We start from the raw sequence: 6,152 nt of genomic DNA, 5'->3' as shown, positions 1-6,152 counted from the left end.
AAAGACCATAGCAGTGAATCATGGTGCTGTGGAAAGAAGGGTAGCCAGAGAGAAGTTCTCAATTTCAGTCTTGCCAGGATATCAGTCAGCTGATGTCAGTTATCTAAATTCATGACTATGAAATTAAACCCAACTTGGAAAAATTTCTCATAAGAGAATTTCTCCTAAGAGGTTAATATCACATCTGAGGGAAAATCCAAGAGCATACTACCGCTTTCCTCGGAGAGAGGTGTTGAAGACATTGTAGCCTTCTTAGAAAGTGTAGAAATTTACACTGGTGACAACACCAGTCACGAGATATTTCCATTTCCCCTTCAAGTCTTATATTTCTGGTGCGCTAGTGCCATGCCTAGTGTGGTATCTATATAGACCATATTTCCACACCTGTTTCCGAGCAAGCATTTTTCAGTCCTATGACACAATGGCTGCTATCCTACCTCTTAAAGTAGATTTGCTTGGGCCTGTGAAACCTGTTTTCTGGAAAAGATATTACCTTACATACTAGTTTTTCTTTTTTTTCCTGCTAGAGTCTCAATCTCAGTAGATCTCTGAACTGAAACTTCTATGATGCTTCACAATATTTTCCTCCTGAGGGTCTAAAGGAAGCTGGTTTCTCTGCCCTGTATCTTCAAGGCACTACTGTTTTCCCTCAGATTCCAGGCTTTGAGTAGAATCTCATTCTGCTCCATTTTTTTCTTCAATCACCTCTGGGGGTTCATTTCTCTTTTCTGTACATTCTTTCCAAAAGGCTCAGTTGAGATTCTAACAATTAAATCTAATGCTTACATGGACCATTTTCTTATTTATCACAAGTAGGACTACCATGATTTTTGGACCTGAGTATCACCAGCTAATGAACATTTTGGTTGTTTTCAATTTTTAGTTATGAATAATGCTGTTATAAACAGATGCATACAGGCTTTTGTGAAGATATATACTTTCATTTCTTTTGTGAAGATTCCTACTAGTAGAATTGCTAGGCCATATGGTAAGGGTATGGCAATTTACAATACATTGCCATCTAAAGTGGCATTACCATATTGTATCCCCAAGTAATGAATGAGAGTTCTAGTTGCTCCATGTCTTACCACAGTTTAATTTTAGCCACATCAGTGAGTGGGTAGTGCCATCATGCTGTGGTTTAATTTGTGTTGCCCTCATAAATATTGATGCTGACCATTTTTGTTTGTTTATTATATCCAAAGAGTGGCAGGCCCAGAGCCTGAAGATGGACCATATTCCAATTGGTGGTTAGATAAGTGGATGACACCAGCTGGAGTTGTGGTGTCATTGTGGTGTCGTGGTAAAATATAGATTCTAATAAGGTTGTCGTAGGGTTCTGAACCTTCAGTGACTGACAGTAACCATGTCTGTTACTCAGAATGATTACTAGAAGAAATCTTAAAGACAAAGGTTAGTGCTGGCAGGTTGTTGACTTGCTGAAGTGATGATGAGGTAATGGCCTAACTCTCAGGTTTTAGCAGAAATGGTGATAAGACTGTAGACTTGAAAATAACTGAAGGGATTTAGTGAGTTGTAAGAGAATAGGATCTGAGTCACAGAACTCAGGGATCTAGCCCTCATTTCCATTGACCCTTTCATTCAAAATAAGTTTTTGGCTATAGCTTCCCATGTGTGGTTAAAACCTGGATGACCAAGGGGGTTCTATCAGCATCTTTAGGGTCAGGGGCAGAATGGAGTGTTGGGAGAATGCTGGCACTGGAGGAAGCAGGGGGCTTGGAGATGGGGGTGAGTCTTAGTGAAGAGAGAGAAGAATGAAAAGGAAACCGGGATTGATAAACCTTCCTTGCTGCCCACCCATCCTCTTTCTTTATCCTCTTCAGTCTTCTGTGATAAGCGGGGAACATGAATGTTTAGGGGGAGGATATATGGTATGTGAAGTGGGGTTGGGCAAGAGGAAAAAGAAATAAACAATGGTGTTAGAAATGAGAGGTATAGTTTCTGGTCTGTTTCTGATACTCACTAGGATATTAATCATGGAAAATCATTTTACGTCTTCAGACCATCTATGAAGTTGGATTGTGGGTCCTTGGAAACTCTGTGGCTGGAGAACCTGTCTAGACTCTGTGGTTGTTCTCCTGAGCTTTATAAACACTTTTCCTTGTGATCAGATGTCATATCTCAGACCATGCCTTGACTCACATAAAATTGATTATTCTAGGTATTTGAAAACAGTTGAATTTCTGTAACATTTTTCTGAAACACAAAATTCAATATAAAGTAACTGTTTCTTTAGGATGACAGAGTGGGGGAGGGGTTAGGCAGTGAAGTGAAGGGTGGGTAGGCATTTTGATTATTTTAAATAATTCCTTTGCTCCTCACATACCAATAGTACTTTCTTTCAAAGCACTGTTTGGGAAATGTTAGGCTGGATCCAAGCTTCGACTGGAAGGCAGTCAATGGTTCCCATATTTTTCATGGTCATTCACTTGGGTTTCTTTATATTAAAAGAAGAGTGCTTCCCAGAAATAGCCATTTTTCTTGACTATAGCTAAGAAATAAATTCAGACCCTATAGCGTAATCCATACTATGGGATGGAGGAAAACATAAGATCCCCACCTTGATTTCCATTAAAGGGGACACTCTGACCCAAAATAATTTAATTAAGTCTAGCTCACTTCCTTTAGTGGCTATAAATAAAGTGAATAGCCACTAAAAGCTAATGTCAACTTCTTTTAGGATTCTGGGAGTTCCTACCAAATGAAGCAAGGAAACAACTTTATTTCACAGTGATGGGGAGTCAGTGACACAAAGGACAGGACAGGCTCCTGGCTAAGTTAGGCAATTGAGTCTTTCCTTTACATGGGTTGAAACTGTACTGACTCCTATGTATAGACTATTCTTCAGGTATGTGCTTACTCCCACGGACCAACTAGCAGACAAAATAGTGGGTCTGCAGCTCCAGTCAATGAATGTAGTGAAAAGGAAATTGGAATTGACAAAGCTGAGTTCACTTTTGCCCGCAGAACTGAAGTCCATACTGGCCTGTCCTCCCTCTGCCTTAGCACTGCTCTGCTAAGGGTAATGAGTGTCAGCCATCCAGTGGGCTGAAGTCTGAACCTAATCATGGCTGTGTTACTCAGACTTGGAACATGGCCCACTGGCCAGAGAAAGAATTTAAAGGAGGTAATAACTGGAGCTTTGTCAAAGAAGGATGTGGAGTTTCGGAAAGGATTAGAGCAGAGGATGGGGAACCCTAAGCACAGAGACCCAATTTGGAAGTGGAAGGAATGATTCATAGGAAACCCCCCCCCCCAAAAAAAAAAAAAAAAAAAACATGGTAGTTAGGGGGACTGTGATAGGCTAAATAATGGTCCATGAAAGAGACCCAAGTCCTAATTCCTGGAACCTATGAATTCCCTTATATGGCAAAAGGGCTTTACAGATGCTTACAGATGTGATTAAGTAAGGATTTTAAGATGGAGGATTATCCTAGACCATCAATATGGTCCCTAAATGTAAGAGAAAGGCACAGGGAGATTCAACAACAGAAGTGAAAAAGGCAGTGTGACTGCAAAAGCAGACATTTCAGTGATGAGAAGCCAAAGAATGCTGGTGGCCACCGGAAACTGGAAAAGCAAGAAAATGGATTCTCCCCGGAAGCCTCCAGAAGGACCAGCCCTGACAACACCTTGACCTTAGCCCAATGAAGCTGGTTTCAGACTTCTGGCCTCCAGAACTGTAAGAGAATAAATTTGTGTTGTTTTAAGCCACCAAATTTGTGATAATCTCATACAGCAGCTATAGAAAACCAATACAGGGACAATGTAAATTAGGAAGAAAGAGCTATTTCATCAGGTACCTGGAATGGGAAAATATGGGGAGGAGACGGAAAAGATGTTCAGGCTGCTTAGAGAAGGCTTTAGGAGAAGAGAAAGAGGAAGGAGATGCTTCAACAGCTGCCTCCAGGCATGTAAGAGGCACTGATAATGAGAAGAAGGGTTTTTTAAAATGAAATTTTGCTGTGCTTTGCAAATGAAACCTATCCCCGTTTTGGCATGTTCTCAAAAGGTTGGGAAAAGATATATTTTCAGTTAAAATTTATTTCTAATGGAAAGTCATTTCTTTCTATGTAACTCTGAGTGCACTCAGAGGTATCTAGATTTTATATTGAAAATTTTAAGGCAACTTATCTGATGTTTTGGACTTTAAATAGGGTGTGTGGCTGCATTTTGAGTTCAAGTCATCTTCCTAGCCTAGCTCAAGAGCATTTCACTATGACTTCCAAATTATTGGAATAATAATGGAAAAGAGTTCCGTGTCCATTAGACAAGTTGCAGTCCTTCTGGACTATCACCAAAAAGCCAAAAGAACAGGGTAGAGAGGGACCATACTAAGGAGAAGTCACATCTAGGATTCGTAGATCTAGGATTCGTGACCATTATACTCTTCATTAATGTGAAGACTAAAAACTCTCCCATATGAAACTAGAGATTGATTTCAAACCTTGCCTCAATGGATACCCTCTCTTCAGGAGAGAGATCAATGGCAGACATCCATTGTTTGGTTGAAGGCTTTTGTCCAGCTTTACCTACAGAGACCAGTTCCTGGTGAATTTGCATGATTGGTGTGGATCTATTAGCTTCTTGAAAATGAAAAAATGCATAGGAAACACTATTCTAAGGAGACTGAGGGAGAAAGGATGATTTTCAGTCATGGTTAGAACATATCCCTGAAACGACACAAGAATGGATAGATTGGCAAGACTGAAAAAGTGAAAATCCACGAGGGTTGGTGTTAGGGGTTATTTCTAGATTTGATGACAGCTTAGCTCACTGCCTTAGATGGACTCTATGACAAAGTGGAGAATAGTTAAGATTCATACATTGAATTAATAAACACTAGTCAACAAGATGCAAATAAAAAGTGGTTAGTGGGAGAGACATCCAGGAATAGCCCGTGTTTATGTAGGAAAGACTTGGTGAATTCACTATCTTCCTGATCTTACTGAAAACATAGACCCTGGAAGGGGGGGCATGAGATTAAATATTAATACTGATGCATTCACCCTCCTGGAAAATTTCAAACTCCCCAGTTCCTCGTTTTCATAGAACAAAGGTTCACTAGCAACTAGGCTGAGAAAAGCATGTCCTCCAGGCACCAAGAAAAATCTTATCCACCCAGGAAAAAAGGGAAAAAAATGAAGTGGGCTAAAAGTGGGAAAAGAACTTGGATCCCACAAAGGAAAAGTGGTCCCCTCTTGTGAAGAATTTGAATTCAACAAAGGGAAAGACAGAACAAAGTGGAGGTTTTTTATTCATCAGAATTCAAGCTGATACTCCTCAACCAGGAGGTCAGCTCCCAGGAGGACTCTGTGTCCCCGGACACTGGACACAGAAAGGGATGAGCAGAAAGAATAGGCCATATTTGGGTGTGGTAGGTGACAACCTGAAGGTTAAGTGAATTGGGTAATGAAGAGATTGCTTCCAAAGGTATAGGTGGAATCAAGGAACAAACAAAAGAGGATGAAGCACCAGGGACTAACAACAGTGAAAACCACTGTTTCCTCTAGGCCTAGAGGACAGTGAGTGTCTGAGTTGGTGATCCCCCAGAAGCAGAGGCTGAGACAAAGATCCCAGGGTATACAGTTTATGTGAGAAGTGAAACAGCAACGGGGAAATAAGAAATGACACAGGGAAGGGACGGCTGCCAATAAAGGGGATCAAACCAGTAATTACTGTAGGCAATTGGAACTTAACACAGGCCATAAAGTTAGTCACTCCAGGCCAAGGGAGCCACTATGGGCCTGAGCTGGGGATGGAGAAACCACCCAACCCAGTGTGTTAGAGCCCAAGCAGGGTGGGAAGAGCATCCATGGTGTGGGAGAGCCTGGCATGAAGTCAGAACACAAGCTGGCAAATTCCAGGATTGGATGTTCTGGATTGAGGAGTCAGAGACCAGGCAGAGAAAGGGCTACCATATGGGAGAAGGGGTGCTACCAAGAGGGGAGATTGGTGTCATACTGGGGGATTTATCAAATAAGTAAACATATTAGGATAACAAGAGTCAGGTTTCTCATTGTTATAATAGGAACAAGTAATAGAAGAGAATAGATCTAGAATGAACCCTGTAGTGATGTATTAGAATTAAAGGCATAGATGTGAACTTGTGGATTTCAATATATATAAAT

This window comes from Rhinolophus sinicus, chromosome 17, assembly GCF_057876585.1.
Source record: "Rhinolophus sinicus isolate RSI-liver-muscle chromosome 17, RSI-T2T, whole genome shotgun sequence".
NCBI classification, from domain to species: Eukaryota; Metazoa; Chordata; class Mammalia; order Chiroptera; family Rhinolophidae; genus Rhinolophus; species Rhinolophus sinicus.
The sequence above is the reverse complement of the archived record's forward strand: the minus strand, read 5'-3'. Positions refer to the sequence as shown.